We start from the raw sequence: 22,735 nt of genomic DNA on the forward strand, positions 1-22,735 counted from the left end.
TCTCCTTTTGCTATGGCACTGCCATACAGGTGACCCTAAGTCCTGAGAATGGAGACTTATCCATGCAGTTCCCCCCACACCGATACAATCTCTGGGGATAGGCCACACACCCCCTAAAAGTTCCTATTTTGAAGACTTGTATGCAAGTAATTGGCCATAAAAGGGGTATGGGGGTCTGGGTACTGCCCTGGGGGACATGTATCAATATATATATAAAATTGTTTAAAAAAATGATATATATTATATAAAAAAAATGATATAAAACAATATTTTTTTTTTATTTCAGAAGCAGTGCTTTAAATTATGCTTAACCCCTTAAGCCCCGTACCATTTTGCTGGCCAAAGACCAGAGCACTTTTTCAGATTCGACACTGCGTCGCTTTAACTGACAATTGGGCGGTAGCTGCCAAACAAAATCAACGTCCTTTTTTCCTCACAAATAGCGCTCTCTTTTGGTGGTTTTTATTTTTTGCGCTATAAACAAAAAAATTGTGACAATTTTGAAAAAAACGCATCATTTTTTACTTTTTGCTATAATAAATATCCCCAAAAATATATAAAAAATGTTTTTTTTTCTCAGTTTAGGCCCACATGTATTCTTCTACATATTTTTGGTAAAAAAAATGCAATAAGCGTATATATTGATTGGTTTGTGCAAAAGTTATAGCGTCTACAAATAGTTTTATGGCATTTTTATTAATATATTTTTTTTTACTAGTAATGGCGGCGATCAGCAATTTTTATCGCGACTGCGACGTTATGGCGGACACGTCGGACAATTTTGACACATTTTTGGGACCAGCAGCAGTAGCAATAAAAGCAAGATTCTGAGGAATTGTAATAGGAGATTCAAGAGAGGAGCAAGGAGTTCTGAGTTCAACATTAAATTGGGTATCAATGAACAATGACAAATGCCGCGTACACACAATCGACTTTCCGGCAGACTTGGTCCGGCGGATGGGAAAACGTCGGACAATCCGATCGTGTTTGGGCTCCAGCAGACTTTTTTCCCCCAAAAGTCAGACGGACTTAAAAATGAAACATGTTTCAAATCGATCTGACGGACTCAAGTCCGACGGACTAAAAATCGGGAAAACCGTTCGTCTTTGTGTTGCTCCGACAGACCAAATAAGACGCAAGGGCAGCTATTGGCTACTGGCTATTAAACATACTTGTTTAGTTCTGCTCAGCACGTTCAAAACAAATGGACTTTTGAACGGACTTAGACCAGTCGTGTGTAGCCAAGTCTGTTTCATTCATAAAGTCCATCGGAACTCCGCCGAAAGTCCATCAGGAAGACCATTGGACCTAGTCCGTCGAAAAGTCCGGTTGTGTGTACGTGGCATTATGCCCTGTACACATGGTCGGGCTTTACAACTGAAAATGTGTGATCGGATCTTGTTGTCGGAAAATCCGATCGTGTGTGGGCTAAATCAGACTTTTTCCGTCTGAATTTCTGACACACAAAGTTTGAGAGCTGGATCTAAAATTTTCCAACAACAAAATCGGATCGTTAAATTCCAATAGTGTGTAGACAATTCTGACGGACAAAGTGCCACGCATGCTCAGAATAAATTACGTGATGAAAGCTATTGGCTACTGGCCTCTTAATAGTTCCGACGTACGTGTTGTACGTCACCTTGATCTGAACGATCAGATTTTCCGACAACGTTTTGGGACCGTGTGTATGCAAGACATGTTTGGGCCAAAATCCGTCAGATTTTTTTGTCGGAATGTCCGACCGTGGGTACAGGGCATGAGAGATCAAGCAAGGAGATATTCAGAGCTTCAGGTGGCTCAGTAGGAAATGCCATTGCCAGACACAGCAGAGGTCCTGGATTTGGATGTGCTTCCTGACGCATACAGAGAAACTGAAGGTAATCATCCTCTGCTTTGTTCTATCACAGAAACCCACAGTGCTGTGTGAATCCTATGAGACACCAGAAGTATTGAAGGAAGACACAGCCAGGCCACAAGCGTTTTTAAAGGGGGGTCAGCAACAGGCTTCTCCCAATACAGGTTTCCTTTAAAATGTTCAGGTTAAATCCCCAGTGGTTCACTGATCTATTTAAAATCTCCCACATTTTATACACAGTACATACCTTTCCAGAGCAGCAACCAATGCACTGCCACCATCTGCACCAAGATCACACCTCTCTGATGCCGCATCCTGACTATAGGAACAGCACCAGCTCTGAAAAAGATCTGTAAAAAAATAAATGATGGAAAATTAAGAAACATACCGTGTTTGTTCCACACCATAGCCTAAGTCAATCTCTTTGGCATTCAGCACTTTCAGGAATGTCAGATGTCCATGTACCCCTCTACATGTTGTGGTTCCATCCCTTAGCCCATAGGTCACTACTGAGTCTTGTAGTGACCTAACATTTGGAGTGATGAAGCAGCACACACAGTTGGGGATCCTGGCATCCAACACTCCTGGAATATTAAATGCCAAAGGCTTTTTAGGAAGCTGCAGCATCGGAATGGAGGGAAGGTAGAAGGCATGGCTGCTGGAGTAGTAAGTGTGATGTCGCACACACACGGTCGGAATTTCCGACAACAAATATTTGTTGTGAACTTTGTTGTTGGAAATTTCCCACTGTGTGTAGGCTCTATCGGACATTTGAGAGCTGGATCTGGAATTTTCCGACAACAAAATCCATTGTTGGAAATTCCGATCATGTGTACACAATTCAGACACAAAATTCAATGCATGCTCGGAATGAAGCAGAAGAGCCGCACTTTCTATTGTACGTCACTGCGTTCTTGCCGATCGGAATTTCCAACAACATTTGTGCGACCGTGTGTATACAAGACAAGTTTGAGCCAACATCCGTCAGAAATAAATCCAGGATTTTGTTGTCGGAATGTCCGATCGTCTGTATGCGGCATAATATTTATTTTCTTGCAGGGACCTCAACATAGCCTGATTTTCATACTTGACAGGGTAACTTTAAAGGCATTATACAATGTTAGGGCCTCATGCACACTATTTTTGCTATTTTTGCTATTTTCACTATTTTTACACTAAGCTTCCTCCCCATCAGGAGGCAGAGCATCAGACCTGTTTCTTGATTGGCCAAAGCACCAGGCCACCTTATTGGATGCATGGCACTTAGGAAGAGGAGCGGAAGACTAGGAGACACATGCTGGAGTGGAGGTCACTGTAAGTGCCATAATGTTAGAACTGCATGCAGGGGTTGGGGGTGCTTCCAGAGAAGTGAGTCCTATGAGTAGGGGGGGGGTGGGGGTCGGTAGGCACAGTGGCTGCATATGATGGACACAAGTGGCTGTATTTGATAGGCACACATGGCTGCAGTTGATTGGCACAATTGGCTGCATTTGATGGGCACAAGTGGCTACATATGATGGGCACAAGTGGCTGCATTTGATGGGCACAAGTGGCTGCATTTGATGGGCACAAGTGGCTGTGTTTGATGGGCACAAGTGGCTGTGTTTGATGGGCACAAGTGGCTGTGTTTGATGGGCACAAGTGGCTGTGTTTGATGGGCACAATGGCTACATATGATGGGCACAGGTGGCTGCATTTGATGGGCACAAGTGGCTGCATTTGACAAGCACACGTGACTGCATATGAGGGGCACAATTGGCTGCATATGATGGGCACAATTGGCTGCATTTTATGGGCACAAGTGGCTGCATATTATGGGAACAAGTGGCTGTGTTTGATGGGCACAATGGCTGCATACGATAGGCACAATTGGCTGCATTTGATGGGCACAATTGGCTGCATTTCATGGGCACAAATGGCTGCTTATGTATTTGATGGGCACAATGGCTACATACGATGAGCACAAGTGGCTGGATATGATGGGCACAAGTGGCTGCATTTCACAGGCACATGTGGCTGCATATGATGGGCCCATGTGGCTGCATTTTATGGGCACAAGTGACTGTATATGATGGGCACAAGCGGCTGCATTTGATGAGCATAAGTGGCTGCATTTGATGGGCAAAAGTGGTTGCATATGATGGGCACAACTGGCTGCATTTGATGGGCACAAGTGGCTACATTTGACAGGCACAAGTGGCTGCATATAAAGGGCACAAGTAGCTGCATTTGATGGGCACAAGTGGCTGCATTTGATGGGCACAAGTTGCTGCATATGACAGGCATAAGTGGCAGCATTTGATGGGCACAAGTGCCTGCATTTGATGGGCACAAGTGGCTGCATTTGATGGGAACAAGTGGCTGCATATAATGGGCACAAGTGGCTGGCTGCATTTGATGGGCACAACGGCTGCATATGACAGGCACAGTGGCTGCGTCTGATGGAGCACAATGGCTGCAATTGATGGGAACAATGGCTGCATTTGATGGGCACAGTGAGGCTGCAATTGATGGGGGGGGTTCAGTTTGTTTGTGCCAACCCCCCCCCCCCCCAGCTGCCACTGCCTGCAGTAATCATTCAGCACACAATTAATACACCAAAATGAATGCAATACTTTATGCAGCCATTAATAAAGAAACTGGTGAACATTAACTGACTTATAATAAGGATATACCATATGTTACTAAAAACTGGAGAGTGAAACATCTGGTGCAGCTGTGTATGGTAGTCAATCGGCTTCTATCTTCAGCTTGTTCAATTAAGCTTTAACAAAAATTTAAAAAAAACCTGGAATCTGATTGGTTGCTATGCATGGCAACACCAGATTATGCAATCTCCAGTTTAAAGTTGCTTACTTGTAGCATAAAGTTGTTGTAAACGGTTAACAACCACTTTAAGTAAATCAACCCCAATGTGATATATATATAGATACACATAATAATTACATTGGGAACTTTTAATTTATAAAATAATTATTTAACATAAAATACAATCATATATAATAATAATAATAATGCAACAAAGATTGGGTATATATACAATACTTGCCTGGTTTAGTGGCATCCTCTGTTGTGGAGCTCAATGTCCTCTAACTCTCATACTCTTGTTTCCTACACTTCACTGGAAATACTTATGTAACTCAGGCAATCCACACAGGAACTTACAGTACACAAAGCACTGACCATCTCATATACATAAGACCATTTACTTACAAAATGTAACTTTTGTTTGCTGTCATTTTTTTCATTGGTAATCAATTTTTTTGTTCCCTCTCTCGTGTATATTTATGTCTTTGTATTTAATACTTTCTAAAGTATATACCTTAGCCCCTGTACACACGGTCGGAGATTTTGCCAACCAAATCCGTCGGATTTTGCCCGTCGGATTTAGTCCGACGGATTGTGTCCGAAACTGTTGCATACACACGGTCGGGCCAAGTTGGCGAAAAATCCGATCTTTCAGAACATGATGACGTAATTTCGTTACAATGGGACTACATTCAGGCTAGTAGCCAATAGCTTTGATGTAGGAATTTGATCTGAGCATGCGTGGCACTTGGTCCGATCAAAATCCTCTACACATGATTGGATTAGGCCCCTCCGGCCCAGTTGGTCGGGAAATATTTCCAACATGTTGGAAAATTGGGTCGGATGGAGATTCGGACGGAATCAGTACGATGCATACCACACACAGTCAGATTATCTGACGACACGGTCCGATAAGACTCATTCCGACAGATTCTCCGACCGTGTGTACAAGGGCTTAAACTGTTCTGTCCTACTGACTTTATTTTACCAGACTGGAAGTGAGGTATATTGATATAAATATAGGAAAGCCAGAACCTCCATCAGATTTGTAATTCTGTCTATGTTGCTGTGGGGAAATTTCCTTCACTCCATGTTCATAAATATGAATAAAGGAAAAAGTGGACCCGGCAAACTCAAACAAAGAAAAAAAGAGTCTCACTGTGGCACTATCCCATTAGTTTAAAATTCCATACAATGTAAATTCCCCTAATGAAGGAATGCCAGGATCCAACCGGAATACAAAGCTATTCATCCATCAGGGAAAGGGCTTTAAATGTACCAAACAAGTGAGAAACCAAATAATATCTACAAAAAATCCTTGCGTCATAAAAAACATCCGTTTTATTGAGTCTTGTTAAAAGATGCCATCTAGATTAAAATCAACAGTACAAAACAATCAGACAAATGCACATAGGTATAGCAACCATTTGACCTCCGACGCATTTCGCTACATATGCTTTTATAGGGTACATGCTATAAAGATGGCAGTTCCAAAAGTAATAAGAAAAAAATCTCAACACAATTTCAAACACACAATAAATACTGAAACAGATATGAAGAAACATGGCACACATACAATGATGCATAAACTATATTAGCCAGAGGGATCTCAAAGAAAATAAAAATTTGTTTCAGTATTTATTTTGTGTGTTTTTTGAAATTTTGTTTTGGATTTTTTCACCTGTTTACCCGTATGAACCAGACCATATTTTCATATTTCTGCTATATGTCTGTTCATGGGTCTATAACCTTGTAATTACTTATGATAAATAATTGATACATATATTTTTTTGGGGGGGCAAACTGGGCTTTCTTGTGACCCTAAAGTCCTCTGAGAATTGTTTTAATGTATTTGCATTTTACTAACTCCTGCAGATGCCTTTATTATAGAACACCAGCAATTAAAGGGTAGATACCGGTGTATATTGTGCTGTGCTGGAGGCACACAACACCAACTAACTCCTGCAGATGCCTTTATTATAGAACACCAGCAAAAAAAGGGTAGATACAGATATATATTGTGCTGTGCTGGAGGCACACAACGCCCACTAACTCCTGCAGATGCCTTTAATCTAGAACTTCAACAATTAAAGGGTAGATACCATTGTATACTGTGCTGGAGGCACACAACACCAACTAACTCCTACAGATGCCTTTATTATAGAACACCAGCAATAAAGGGTAGATACATGTGTATATTGTGCTGTGCTGGAGGCACACAACACCCACTAACTCCTGCAAATGGCAGATGGCTCAATTAGAGAAGAGCAATATATGTAGATACAGGTGTATACTGCGCTGAAGGCACATAACACCCACTAACTCCTGCAGATGGCAGATGGCTCAATTAGAGAAGAGCAATATAGGTAGATACCGGTGTATACTGCGCTGAAGGCACACAGACAACACCCACTAACTCCTGCAGATGGTAGATGGCTCAACTAGAGAAGAGCAATATAGGTAAATACAGGTGTATACTGTGCTGGAGGTACACAGCACCAACTAACTCCTGCAGATGGCAGATGGCTCAATTAGAGAAGAGCAATATAGGTAGATACAGGTGTATACTGTGCTGAAGGCACACAACACCAACTAACTCCTGCAGATGGCAGATGGCTCAGTTGGAGAAGAGAAATATAGGTAGCTACAGGTGTATACTGTGCTGGAGGCACACAACACCAACTAACTCCTGCAGATGGTTCAATTAGAGAAGAGCAATATAGGTAGCTACAGGTGTATACTGCGCTGAAGGCACACAGACAACACCCACTAACTCCTACAGATGGCAGATGGCTCAATTAGAGAAGAGCAATATAGGTAGATACAGTTGTATACTGTGCTAGAGGCACACAACACCCACTAACTCCTGCAGACACTTTAACACTACACAAGGCCGCCGCGCTGGTGGCCTTATATAGTGTGGGGCGTGTACTACACAGCCTAAGCTATAATTGGCCCTCCTCGCTGTCGATGCTGTGATTGGCCAAGCATGCGGGGTCACAGTGCATGCTTGGCCAATCACGAGCCAGCAATGCACTGTGATGGCGCAGTGCATTGTGGGCCGTGAGCGTCACACGAATTTGGCACGAACGGACTACAGATGTCTGGCTTCGCCGAACGGGCTAACAGCCAGTGTTCGAGCCGAACATGCGTTCGACTTGAACACCAAGCTCATCCCTACCCCGGTAGGATCGAAAGTCATGTTTCCTCAGTGTTGTTGCTGGAAAGTCAGATCTGGGAAGAGCTGTATGGAGGCGCCATCAAAGTCAATGGTGCGCATATTGCGCACTGTTCTCATGATATCCTCCTTGAGAGTGTAGTTGTGGACTCTGCAGATCACGTCTCGTGGTCTGGGTCCTGGATCACGGGGGCGGAGAGCATGATGGGCTCTGTCCAGTTTAATTCTTTGATGAACCGAGTGGCCCAGTATGTTGTTGAAGATAGTTTGTAAAGTTGCATTTAGATCTTTGTCCTGGGTCGCCTCCAGGAGGCCACGGACCCTGATGTTATTGCTCCTGCCTCTATTATCGAGGTCCTTGAGGTGGCGTTGAAAGTCCCGAATGGTAGCAGCTTGTGAGGTCAGGCGATCATGTATTTGCGAGAGTTCCTGCCTGGTGTCACAGACTTCCTCCTCCAGAGAGGTGACTTTAGTAGATAGTTGGTGAAGATCAGTACGCAGCATACTAATCTCAGATCTGCAGGTTTCACGCACTTTCTGAATAAGCATGTGGAAGTCCTGTTTTGTGGGCATACAGCAAACATAATCCCGCCAGGACGTATATGCTTCAGGTTCAGCATCAGAGTCCAGTGCGGAGCATTCGTGGAAATCCTGGGCTGGGGTGGGGCAGTGCATTGACGGGGGTGGCTGCCATGGGGTGGTTGGAGAGAGGTAGCAGATATAGCTTTCTTGTCCTTGAAAGGATCCTGCATATGATCTGTTTGTGAGGGAGAATTAGAATGAGCCCCCTGAAGCCCTGGTGACTATGAGGCTGAGTGGGGTGCTGGGGCTTTAGATTGGTCCCCGTGACGCAGTAAAGGAAGGGGGGTACTGGCCTTGGATATCTGGGCTCGCTGTGGGAGGGAGTGGAGGTCCCATTCAGAGAGTGATGAATCCCAGGAGGGGGATGACTGGGCTGCATGTGGAAATTAAGATAGCGGGAGCTCCACAAGGCAGGGAAGAACCGGCTGGGAGAGGCTCTCTAACAAGTGTCCTCCGTAATGAGCTGGTGCCACAATCAGGGAGCTGGCGGGGTGGATAGGTCATGAGAGGCCAGGTTATCCCCTGGAGAGCCATACTTGTGATCAGAGCATCTCTTGGAGGCTCGCGGCAGAGTGCCAAAAATACTTAGTTATGAGCGGCGGGGGGGTGGGGGGGCGATGAGGACCTTGTGGAGTTGCCCCGGGTGTCAGCTCCTTTATTCTTGTGGGGTTTGTCCATAGGTTCGCAGCGGCTGTGCACAGGTTATATCGGTAAGCAGGCCGGCCGGGCCGGGAGCTTCAGCAAGGCACATCTGCTCCGGAAGCCATCCAAGCCACGCCCCTGATCAGTAATATTTTGAACACCATTACTGCGGAAAAAACATTTTATTCTGTCACTTGTTCTATTTACTGCAACATTAAAGAGGAATTAAACTCTCCCACTCTGATGCTTCTTTTCATTTAGTCCATTATAATAAGTAATTATCAAGCTATAGCCACTGTAATCCAGCCCAAATCGCAAATTACTTACTGGTTAAAAAAAAATAAAAAATTCTCTAACAACAGATGTATATTTTGTCTGATGTTGTTAGATGAACTTCATTATTCTCTATATTTTTCACAGATTTGAATATAATTACCTAAACTCCATATCACCCCTGAAAAAGATATACTGTATATCGATGTAAAATTGTTTTTTTTTCGAAACATGTTGGGTCCATGCCGTCTGAATTAGCCTGCCTGCCTTTGCATGGTTTGGTTGATGCTTTTTCCTGACAACGAGTTTAGGTCATTGTATTTTATCCTCTTACATATATTCACAATAATCATCGATGTACGATTTTAGGCTTTTTCATTCATTGTGTATTATGCAACATGCTTTTCTTCTTTTTTTAATTACTATAATAAAGTTGGCACTTTTGTGCCTTTTTTATATATATTTGCTAATTGAGTTTTGACTTTAACACTGCAGGAGAGATAAGAAACTGCAGGATGTACAGGAGACGCCCTGTGTACAGAGGTAGGCAACTGGTTATTTTTTTTTTTTTAAAGATAGAACAAATATTTTTTACTTAAAGGGTTGCTTTAAAAAATCTATAACACACAAGGAACCCCTGTGGTTTCTAAGTGGAGACCACTTCCACTAGGGTGTGGGCAAGTGTTAACTTTGTCACTGCATGACAACAAAAAGATGAGACTTCCCTGCAGTATGCCCCCAGTCTCTTGCAAATATAGTAAAATGGGAAAAGTTGTAGACCAGGGCTGACCAACCTGTGGTCCACAGGTTGCATGCACCCCAAGACGACTACGACTGTTGCACAAAATGAAATTGTAGACTAAAAAAAAAAAACTTTTAGAAGTTTTATCTTCCCAAAGAAAAATATCCTACTCTTCACAGTCATGCCTTATTCATGTCATAAGTTTTTGGCAACACCTATATTTGTGAACAACTATTTACAAGAATAAAGCACAAGAAGGGGGCAAAATAAGAACCAAAATATCTGAAGAGCACCTTGAAAATTCATTGAGAATTGCTACTCCATAAATCCAACCCGATATTGATGTGTTAGTTCATCAAAAACAGTGTCAGATATTTTATTAGTTTTATGTTGCCCTCTTTTACTGTTAAAATATATTTTTTTATTTACTTAGGTAGATACATTATCTATATCGGTGATCATTAACTTGTGATCTGCCTGGCTTCTTATGCTTATTGGCTATCCTTATTATTTCTTGTATCTTATGTGTTGCCCAAGGCAATTTAGTTACAGTATTTTTCGGCGGGAAGGTAATTCAAATGTTAGAATTTTTTTTTAGTTTCCATTATATTCCATTCTTGTCTTTTGATTTTTCAGCTTGCGGTTCTTGAAACCAATTGTTGAACCACCCCCTTCAACTTTTAAATAATTGAATGAATGTTCCAAAAACAATGATTCTCTAGCAAAACTCCACAGGTGTAAGGCCAGCTCAGTTGTAAGGCCAGTTTTGGACACTCAAACATTTCCACCGCCACCCCATTCCTCTGTAGCTACCCAACAAGACATTTAAGCTGCTGGCCAAACTGTAAGTTATTTTTTTGCATCTTACAAACTTAATCACTACAAAAATGTCTTCAAAGTATAGACATACCTGGAGTCTGATCTGTACTTTGCCTTTAAATTTGTCAATATAGTCGTAGTCTTAGTAATGGTCTTGGTACTGGTCCTAGAAAATATTGAGAATGCGTGTCCTGTGTATACCTCAGACTGGCTAGCTGGTTCTTTGCGCCTTATCTCATAAACTCTTTTTCTGGAGGCTGTTTTTTTTTTTTCTCACAGCATTAAGTTCTCCTTTTAGTTGCTATTTCTACTTAGTGTTCTTCTAAATCTACAATGCAATTTCCGGCATGCTTTTTTACATATGAGATATGCTTTTAAAGCAATAAATCTGAATCATAGAAGACTATTATATATTATTATAGTATGCCCTGAAATGTTTTAATCTTGTTTGATTTTAAGAATTATCTCTCTGAAATGTCCTGCATGCTTTTACACATAATGGCTGTCTGTTTTGTTTTTGTTTTGTTTTTTGTTCTTTTTGTCTGTCAGATTGATTTTCCTCTTTACCAAAAATATTTCAGGAAAAAAATTAATAAAGTATATAAAAAATGAAACTTTTTTTCTAGTTTTGGATAGAGTGAGAAAGGATTACAAACATTTGGTTGGATTTTTGCAGCCGTCTTTGTCCTAAATCGGTATTATTTACTCTGTTTGTCCTAGGGGCTATTGTTCTTAAGTAAAAAAAAAAAAAACACAAACACAAAAAAAAACTTGTGTAGCGCCATCAACTTTTTGTGCATATATGTGGGGTTGGAGGCCTCAAAACTTTTTGAGGAGGGGATTTTAAGGGCTTGGGTGTAACTATAATTTTTTTGCACGTTTCAAAGTTTTAGTTTTCTAAACTTTTTTAATCACATAGGAAAAAAAAAGTCTCCTATGTGATGCATTTTTGGGACAGGTTCTCAATAATGAGATATCAGGAGTCACATAGACCCCTGATGTCTCACCTGTCTTCCATTGAATCTAATGCAGTTCAGATCAAACTCCATTAAAATTTCCCCTAGTCATACTGGCTGAGGAAAGTGAAATGGGCATCCAGAGGTGAAAATTTACACATTTCTCCCTGGTCAGTATATGGAAGGGGAGACCAAAAATGGATGTTTGTTGGTTTCAGTTCCTTCAATGTGGCAGCACTCGCCATGCTCACCCCAGAGCTGTTGAGCTATAATAGCCTCTAGCAATAATCACATGTAAAATTGGGCAGGCTTGTTGTACCCAAGTTGATCGATTGATCAACTTGAGTACATTCAGCATGCCCATACATAGTTCAAATCTCAGCTGGTTTTTGCCGAACCAGCCAAGATTTGAGCTGTCTATTTCAAATGTGGTCCTTACTGATGCTTATACTTGAAATGTGAATATTGGGTAGGATAGTCTTTGATTATTGATCTCATCTGCTTAAACCAAAATCTGATGTATTCTTTTATGTTTATTTAATTATTGTTGTGTACTCTTTCTCAGCTATGATGTGATGTGCATCTTTTTTGATGATTGTAAATGATTTTCTTTTTTTCTGTTCAAGAAATTCTCATGGAATAAAAAATATATATATATTGGTATATTTTGCATAAACCTTCAGAATTACAAGAGACTCAATGATTGAAGTTCAAGTGGGGATTTGTATAATACAAATATTGTTGAACCTTGGCTATCTGCTTTGGTTGGATGTCTATAACCCTAAATGTACTTTTCCCATTTATGACCAAAAAAAAACGGTTGGTTGATAGAGCACCTCTTCTCTGGTTTAAAGGTAGCTTTAATTTTCTAATCTGCATCTAGATTTGTTCGCTTTTTCAAAAATTCGTTATTCCTGGTTGGCTCTGGGCCAGACATTTCACGGCTATGGCATATGCCAGCACTGGGTGGTATGATAAATGGTAGTACTCTGTACAGTAGGCTCTGCAAATGTTAAGGCGTGTACCACACCCAGCAGAAAAAAATGTGGCATGGGTGTAAAAAGACAAACTGAATTTCAAATGCGTTAAAAACTATAACACAAAAACAGATAGAGTTCATTTTTAGCCAACTGTTAATTTAACAAAGTGAATGTCCACAAAGTTAATTATATAAAGTTAAGCTTTCTTCACTTCAGTCTTCAAATCATCTGTAAATAGAAACCCCCAGTTTGGAACTTATTTTCGTTCAATTGTTTTTATAAGAGACATACACCATACATGAAATGAAGGCATAAAATGTAGCAACCTCAGATCAAAAAATGCAATTTCTATAGCAGGAATCATTACATAGATATAACAGGAACATGTATGGAGATCATGTAGTTCAACGTACATGCTATTGTTATCATATAGGTATTCCATCACTCAGCATAAACAGATTCCATAAGGTTCTTGGTCCCAGATTGGGATCACAGCAGAACAATAAAATCCATTAAAAAAAAGAAAGAGGAATAAGAAGAAAAACAAGGAAGGAAAGGGAAGTACAAGGTGAGTGGTCAAACCTAGAGGTCTCATGTATAAAATAAGGCTAATTAAAATTTGTCATCCAAGGGAATCTTCATGTATGTGGCCGAAGTTGTCCATGTTTTAGTAAGCAGTTTAACCTTGTCAAGTATCTTGCTGGCTAGTTTTTCATGGGTCATAATCAGAAAGATTTCCTGCTTGTTATGAGCCATGGAGACAGACTGTGTTTTCCATGCTCCAGCTATTACGCATTTAACCTCAAAAAAACATGAACGAGGCTAATCTTTGTTTACTGGGGGAGAGTGCAGGGATCAGTTCATTTAGCAAAGCATACTGAGGTTGCTGAGGGATAGCTATACCTCAAACTCAGTGCATTAAGTGAAAAACTCTATTCTAATAACCCCAGTTTGTTTGGGGTACTCCCATCAAATATGAAGCATATAAATCTTAAAGCGGAGTTCCACCCAAAAAGGGAACTTTCGCTTTTCGGTATCCTCCCTCCCCCCTCTGGGGTCACATGTGGCACTTTTTATGGGGGAGGGGGAGCAGATACCTGTCTAATACAAGTATTTTGCTCCCAATTCTGTGCATAGATAGCCGAGTCACCCGCATAACTACGCCACTTCTGGCTCCTTCTCCACACTCCCCTCACTGTCTTCTGGGAGACACACAGGTCCCAGAAGACAACAGGGACCAGTGGGATCAGAGCAGTAGGGAACCAGGAAGTGAAGCCACAAGGCACAGATAAGGGTCTGGTATGGATTTTGGGGGACATTTTGGCAATGAATTCCCCTTAAAGTCCATACCAGATCCGAAGGGCCTGGTATGCACTGGAGTGGGGACCGCACGCCATTTTTTTCCTTGATTTTTGAATAGTTGATTTGAATTCCACACCATAATATTACTGAATAATTACATACCATTGCATGCATTTGAAGAGTTAAAATGATGGAATAATACAAATTGATATGCATTAACTAATTATGCTGCTGAGTATAATGTACATTTTCAAGAGGTGAGACCATTGGTGAAATTGAAACCCAGGCCTTGAAACTTAGAAGGTAGCAGGGCATACCTTGTATACAATAATGTTTTGCATTTGAGCCATTAATATGATTATGGTACCAACTCATGCTCATGTGCCATTGGATAGGGATGAGCCGAACGCCCCCGGTTTGGTTCACACCAGAATATGCGAAGAGGCCAAAAAATATGTGCGGACATTGTTAAAGTGCATGACACACAAACATGAAAAATCTAAAGTTCTAATTTTAAAGGCTTATATGCAAGTTATTGCCATAAAAAGTGTATGAGGACCCGGGTCCTGCCCCATGGGACATGTATCAATGCAAAAAAAAAAGTTAGAAAAACTGCAGTTTCTTCAGGAGCAGGGAAACATTAAAAATTAAATATTCCTTTTAATATCGTGCTGGGGGGGGGGGGGGTGTCCTTAGTATGCCTGTAAAGTAGCACATCTTTCCCATGTTTAGAACAGTACCACAGCAAAATGAAATTTCCAAAGGAAAAAAATGTAATTTAAAACTGCCTGCGGCTGTAATGTATTGTTGGATCCTGGAAGTATAGATAAAAATCATAAAAAAAAGAAGGTGTGAGTTCTCCCCCAGTCCATTACCAGGCCCTTCAGGTCTGGTAGGGATATTAAGGGGAACCCTGCATCAAAATAAAAAAATTGCGTAGGGGCCCCCCAAAATCCATACCAGGCCCTTCAGGTCTGCTATGGATATTAAGGGGAACCCTGCACTAAAATGTAGAAAAAATGGTGTGGGGTCCCCCCCAAAATCCATACCAGACCCTTGCAGGGAAACCTGGCAGGCTGCAGGAAAAGAGGGGGAGATGAGAGAGCAGCCCCCCTCCTGAACCATATCAGGCTGCATGCCCTCAACATGGGGAGGGTGCTTTGGGGTCCCCCCAAAACACCTTGTCCCAATGTTGATGAGGACAAGGGCCTTATACCCACAACCCTTGCCTGGTGGTGGGGGTCTGTGGGCAGGGGGCTCATCAGAATCTGGAAGCCCCTTTTAACAAGGGGACCCACAAATCCCGTCCCCCATGTGAATGGGTAGGGGTACATTGTAGTAGGCTTTTTACAGGCATTATTTTTAGCACCTGTAAAGTGTCTCCAGTGTGAAAGCAGCCTCAAATGTAAAAGATCTTGCACTTCCCCAAAACTACCACCTCCAAAACTAATTAAAAAGAAGAAAGGAAAAAAAGAAAACAGAACAACAAGCTCAATAATTTACTTTTATTTTGCCAGCAGAAACAAATTATGTACATTCATTGACTTTTTATTAGCTTCAAAAAAAAAAGCTACGGGATATATGGTGCGACATTTAGCAAAACAGTTAGCAATTGGGTTTTAAGGGTCTGCTCATAGGAGCTTACAATCTAAAATTTGTCTAAACCTTAGAGTTACTGTCAGTGTATAATGGACAACACATCACATTTTTATATGCAAGATTATAGAAACATGCTTAACAGTCATTATCCACACATATACATACATTGGTGACCATGATCTGCTGGAACCTGCATTTCTGTGTACATGATTAAGCAATGAGATCAAAGAGGAGAGATTCTCCCAAACTATGTTTGCATGGTTAGACAGAAACAACACACACACATACAGCGTTGACACCATGGCCACATAAACCTTATGATGGAAAAAATGCACAAGAATTTCAGCAAACAGCCCTAGTTGGGCATTTGTCAATAGGCACAATATCTTTCCTACTCCCCCACAAATCACAGCAAAAAACCTGGCCTTCTCAGGCAAAACGACCCCCCTGCTGTAGCCCTTTATTTAACCTCTTGCCATCCACGCTATAGCTGAAAGACGGCCACAGTGCGGACCTGAATTTCCAGGCCCCAATAGCTGCAGGTATTCTGGGGGCAGTGATAATCAGTGATGAGAACACAGCTCGATCAATCACCAAACCTCACCCCCAAAGAGCATGTGGCTAGAACCTTGAGTAAAATCTCAAACTGAAGGTCCATGTTCTCATGCATACCAAAAGGTCCTGCATACACATAGGAACATGGACAAACATAATTATTATTATTTATAAATAATACCGTATGGATTTTAAGAGAAACCCTGCTCCAAAATTGAAAAAAAATGGCATGGGGTCCCCCCAAAATCCATACCAGACCCTTATCTGAGCATGCAACCTGGCAGGCCGCAGGAAAAGAGAGGGGGGCGAGAGAGCGCCCGTCCTCCTGAACCATACCAGGCCACATGCTCTCAACATGGGGAGGGTGCTTTGGGGTAGCCTCATCAAGGGCCTCATCCCCACAACCCTTGCGTGGTGGTTGTGGGGGTCTACGGGTGGGTGGGAGCTTATTGAAATCTGGAAGCCCCGTTTAACAAGTGGACCCCCAAATCCCGCACCCCGGGTGAAATTGTAACAGTGTACAAGTACCCCTACCATTTCACAAAAAAGTGTCAAAATGTTAAAAAAGACAAGACACAGCTTGTGACAAATGTCCCACGATGTCCATTCATGTTCTTCTATCACACCGCTGATGGACCGGAAAAAAAGCCACGACTGACCTGCCTCCATGGGAGGCTCCCGCCGTGTGACGCTTCTTCGCCTGTGACAGTTCTTATATAACTGAAGGACAATAGGCTACAGGAGCCCCCTGTTTCCTTGTAACGAAAGGCGTTAGGCAGCAGTAGCCACCTGTGTCCTTGCAACAAAAGACACTAGGCTGCAAGAGCCACTAGCCTCCTGGCAACAGGACATGTCCTAGCAACAAACAGATAGGATCATATAGGACCTTAGCAACCAAAAAGGTACATTTGTGTTATATGCCGTATGCATGTAAACATTAGCACAAGTGTGTACAGTGTATGGATAAGGTTTTAAGCAAGGTTTTGTGGCAGGAAGATACTATGTAAAATTGACACCCATACGTATGAGCCCTATGAGAGATAGTAAAATCAAAAGTATTGGGGTGCCTGCCTTTACATACAGTACACATGAACTTTAATGACATCCTAAAGTCTGAGGATTTTGAGGGGAAACCCCACAAAAAAAAGTCAGCCTGGCAGATCAGGAAAAGAGGATGAGGAGCGAGCACTACACCCCAGAGCCTACCAGGTCATATGCCCGGTAGGTGCTTCTGGGCAGGGGGGCTCTGCGTGGTGGTTGTGGGGGTCTGCAGGCATGGGGCGTATCAGAATCTGGAAGCCCCCTTTAACAAGAGGGCCCCCAGATCCCACCCCCCCCATGTGAATAAGTACTACCCATTCACCCAAAAAAAGAAGTGTAGTGTTACAAAAAACAAAGAGACGGTTTTTGACAAATCCTTTGACATTGAAGAATGTCCCCCCGTCATAGCTCCAAGGTGTCTTCTTCCTCTGGTAATGTCTTCTTCCTCTGGTGATGCATTCTTCCTCCAGTCTTCTCCCCCCACTGTCTTCTTCTTCTGCCACCAACCCACTCAAAATAAAATAAACGATACAGCTACCAAAGCTGACTACCGTGGTTATTTCAGCTACGGTGTCTGCCAGTTCTTATATAGCTATGGTCTGGCACAGTCCTGGGGGGGGGGGGGGGGGGGGGCACGCCATTTTTCAATTTTTGCATAGGGTTTCTCCTCAAGATCCATACCACACAATTTTTTTTTTTAGAAATTCAGCATGAGGATTTTTCAATACCAGAAGCAAAGGAATTGTTTTGATTGGTCAATGGACAAGCCGCAATAATCTCAACATCGGATGAGAGTCGGATCTCATTCCCTGAATTCGAACATGAAGTCACAGGACAAAGTCAGATTGGATCGGTGGGATCAGTGGGAACACATGATCGAATTTTCGGCAGGTAATTGTGTGATGACAGACTGTTTGCCTAAAATCTGACCATTAGTACGCTCCATCAGACAATTGTTGTCCAACTTGCGGCCAACAAATGTTAGATGGCAGGCTAGTAAATCTTTGGAGACAATGGAGTTATCAGATTTTCGTATCGTTTGTACACAAATCCGTTACACAAAAGTCCAAAGTACAAACACGCATGCTCAGAATCATTAATGCTCACCAAACACGACATTAGCAGAAGGTGCCCAAAGGGTGGCGATCAAGAGCTGAAATTCCACGTAGTACATCACTACATTCGTGTTTGTTGGCCAACAATTGTGTACCGTTTGTATGCAAGACAAGTTCACGGCACACACCCCTTGGACAAAAGTCTGACGCTTTGTTGGCCAACAATCCGATCGTGTGTGTACGTGGAATAAGGCTTGGTTCACAGCTAAGGCAGATGTGGCTCGCAGCAGAAGTCCAGCTAGGGTTGCCACCTCATCCCTTTAAAACCAAACACATATGAATTACACAGGTTTTGTGGCTGATTAAGCTGGTAATTAAACTCACTTGAAACTCAATTAGTTTCAGAACTTACGCAATTCATATGTGTTCAGGTTTAAAGGGATGAGGTGACAACTCTAGGTCCGGTGCGTTCCTGTTCTCCGTTTCAAGGAGGAATCAAGGCCACATTTTTGCCTGAATTCTGCCCTGAAATGGAGCCAAAGACACACAGGACCCCTGTGCAAGCCGCTCCGCAGCCGCTATGGAGATACGTAAACTGGCTCCATAGAGAGCCAGTCACAATCTCCTGTCATGCGAATTGGATGTGGAGAAATTTGTATCCAGTTTGCACTGGTGTGAACCCAGCCTTATAGCTGCAAAGGGCAGGCCAAATCAATATTGAACCCTACAGAATAATGCCACGTACACACGACCGGATTTTCCGTCAGAAAAGGTCCAACTGAATCATTCCATCGGATATTACGATCGTGTGTGGGCTTCATCTGACTTTTTTTTTCAAAAATTCAGACGGACCTAGAAATAGAACGTGTTTCAAATCTGTCCGATCAATTTCTATGGGGAAAACTGTTCATCTGTATGCTGCTCCGATGGACCAAATACGACGCAAGGGCAGCTATTGGCTACTGGCTATTGAACTTCCTTTTCTAGTCCCGTTGTACGCCATTACGTTCAAAACTTTGAACCGTTCGTGTGTGGGCAAGTCCGTTCGGTCGGAAGTCCGCCGGACCTTTTCTGCTGGAAAGTCTGGACGTGTGTACGTGGCATAGGGATGAGCTCAGGCGTGTTAGCATGGAATACGTGCAGAGCCCGCCAGGAAGTCAGCACAGTGCTGCGCTAATCACAGGCAGTGATACATTGCCCTGTCTCTGCGCCGACTTCTTGGGGGGCTCTGCATGTGTTCCATGCAAACACGCCTGAGCTCACCCCTAACGTGGCATAAGATTGGGATGCCATTAAAGTTCATGTCCGTGTCACAATACTTTTGACAATATAGCGTATATATTATAAGACCTATAAAGAAATCTGTCACAACATTGTGCTGGTTTATAGGGTTAACCTTAGCAACATCAACACCAGTAATGAATCAGATACTCACTCACTAGTTCAGGGATGTGTTGGAGAAGGTGGATCCTCACATTCGTTTGCCTAAGGTACAATGGCCACCTGACATCAAGAAGGTAAGACAATGTTAGAGTTGGATCACAAACTATATTTCCTTGTGCTATGGCTCCCTCCTTCAATAAAGTCTGCTTACCCTCCATCCAGCCACCCCCATGGAACCAAACCAAGCTTTGTATATTATATCAAGCTATACCATTCCAGCAAATAGTAAAAGTTCAAACCTTTGGCTTGCAACCTTGTCCGTACATCACCCTCTCCACATTACATACCCATTTGCAATTTATGGCCACAAAGTAGCATTCAGAGCTTCCGATCCCATTCAGACTTCAATAACTATCTCTGAAACAGTTGATTTCTTCCTCTATTGATTACTCATCAATGACAACCTACATCAATGATGAAACTTCTACATTGCTACAGTCTGATGTACAATACTACTACCGCTTGTAAATTTACTTTGGAGGAGAGTTTTGCTAAACACTGTGTGTAACTAAATTATATTCAGGCCTCCTTGATCCCTGTGTATTAGGTAGGGCTGAGCTCCGGCGTGTTCGCATGCTACATGGGCAGAGCCCGCCAGGAAGTCGGTGCGGCGCTGCGCTAACCACAGGCAGGGAGACATTACCCGATCTCTGTAGCCGTGAATCTATACCATATAATCCCTAAACAATATTATGTGAGCAAATATATGCTGATCAATAGTATAAATAAATTCATGTGCAACTCATAAATATTTCAAAAATTGTGAAAGTAATAAATAACAAAAATATAAATAATGTCAGAAATAGGCTTAGGCATGAAAGGGTTAAAGTAACGCAGTACTGTATTGCTAAAAAATGGCCTGGTCACGGGGGGGGGGTAAACATCACACACACTAACGTGTATACATAACACATCCTGATACTAAGGAGCTCTTTCAAACGCATTTTTGGGGGGATAAAAAGACACTTTACTGAATAAAAAAAAAAAAAAAAAAAACATAAAGTTAGCCAAATTTTTTTTTCTGTAATGTGAACGATGATGTTACACTGAGTAAATAGATACCTAACATGTCACGCTTTGAAATTGCGCACACTCGTGGAATGTCGTAGACATGTGCGATTCGTTTTGTACGAATCTCAAATTCATACGAATTTCCCTAAATTCGTACGTTCTGGAGGATCCGAAATACGAATTGCCATGCGTCCGAATTTTGTACAAAATACGAACTTTTGTTTACGAATCCCCAGGAGGAAGTCAGCACAGCACAGGGATGGTGGGAGCCCCTCATCTAAGGAAAATTCATATTTCGGATAGGAAATTCTTCAACGGAATTTCGTATTTCGGATAAAAACCAAACATCCATCAGCATCGAATGTCATATTGAGGTATATTTTTGCCTTTAAATTCATTGTAACGAACGTTCGTACAAGTTAACGAACCTAACGACAATTCGTATTTCGTACGAATTGAAACGGAATTTCGGACACGAAATACGAAGTACAAATTAATTTTAATACGAACCGCAACGGAACAGAACGAAACAAATTTATTGACGGCACCCATGTCTAGAATGGCGACAAACTACGGTACCTAGAAAAATCGCCATAGGCGCCGCTTTAACCACTTCAAGATTTTACCCTCTTCCTGAACAGAGCACTTTTTGCAATTCGCACTGCGTCGCTTTGACTGACAATTGCGTGGTCGTGCGACATTACACCTAAACAACGTCTTTGACTTTTTTTTTTCCCCACAAATAGAGCTTTCTTTTGGTGGTATTTGATCAACTCTGCGATAGGGATAAGCTCTGGAGTGTTCGCATGGAACACGTGCAGAGCCTGCCAGGAAGTCGGTGCAGCGCTGCGCTAATCACAGGCAGTGAGACATTGCCCCGAAGTGCAGCTGCAGAGATCGGGCAGTGTCTCGCTGCCTGTGATTAGCGCAGCACTGCGCCGACTTCCTGGTGGGCTCTGCACGTGTTCCAATGCGAACACGCCTGAGCTCATTCCTACTCTGCAATATTAATTTTTTGCTCTATAGACAAAAAAAGACCAACAATTTTGGAAAAAAAAGCTATTTTTTTTGCTTTTTTGCTATAATTAATATCCCCAAAAAATATATAAAACATTTTTTTTTCCTCAGTTTAGGCCGATACGTATTCTACATATTTTTGGTAAAAAAAAAAAATCACAATAAGCGTATATTGGTTTGCAAAAAAGTTATAGACAAACAAAATAGGGGATCGTTTTATGGCATTTTTATTATTTTTTTGTTTTTTTATTATTATTAGTAGTAGTAATGGCGGCGATCTGCGATTTTTTTTTTTTTTTTTTTTTTTTTTTTCATGACTGAGACGTTATGGTGGACGCGTCGGACACGTTTGACACTATTTTGGGACCATTGTAATTTATACAGCAATCAGTGCTATAAAAATGCACCAATTACTGTGTAAATTACACTGCCAGGGAAGGGGTTAAACACTAGGGGGTGATCAAGGGGTTAAGTGTGTCCTAGGGAGTGATTCTAACTGTGGGGAGGAGGGGCTACAACTCACATAACAGTGATCACTGCTCCTGATGACAGGGAGCAGTAAATCCCTGTCATGTCACAAGAACAGGGAAATGCCTTGTTTACATATGTACTTCCCCGTTCTGTGACTCTGTGACATGATTGCCGGGAGTCCGCAGGCACAGTCACGCTGTGCGCAGCGAGCTTGTGCCCACTAACCCCGCCAATTAAAGAAAAAAGGTTATATTCTTTTTCTTTTTATTCTATTCTAGTTTTTTTTTTTCAAATTCTATTGATTCTATTCTTTTCTATGCCTGCATTTATTACCTTTTGTACCACCGCCCTCCGGTCCCTTCTGTATTGTGCTACCCCCCCTCTACTTTGTAAAGCGCTGCGTAAA

At 42.1% G+C, this 22,735-nt stretch overlaps 1 long non-coding RNA gene across 1 annotated transcript in view; it reads left to right on the forward strand.

Annotated features, from left to right (window-relative positions):
- The first annotated feature begins 19,872 nt into the window (after positions 1 to 19,872).
- Positions 19,873 to 22,735, forward strand: part of LOC143933119 (uncharacterized) — a 30,664-nt gene continuing 27,801 nt past the window's right edge. Inside the window, exon 1 of the long non-coding RNA XR_013263017.1 lies at positions 19,873 to 19,904. This is a non-coding gene — a long non-coding RNA (uncharacterized LOC143933119). The remainder of the gene's footprint in view (positions 19,905 to 22,735) is intronic.

The sequence above is a fragment of the Lithobates pipiens genome, unplaced genomic scaffold (genome assembly GCF_037356315.1).
Source record: "Lithobates pipiens isolate NorthernLeopardFrog02 unplaced genomic scaffold, aLitPip1_a1.2 Scaffold_27, whole genome shotgun sequence".
Taxonomy (NCBI): domain Eukaryota; kingdom Metazoa; phylum Chordata; class Amphibia; order Anura; family Ranidae; genus Lithobates; species Lithobates pipiens.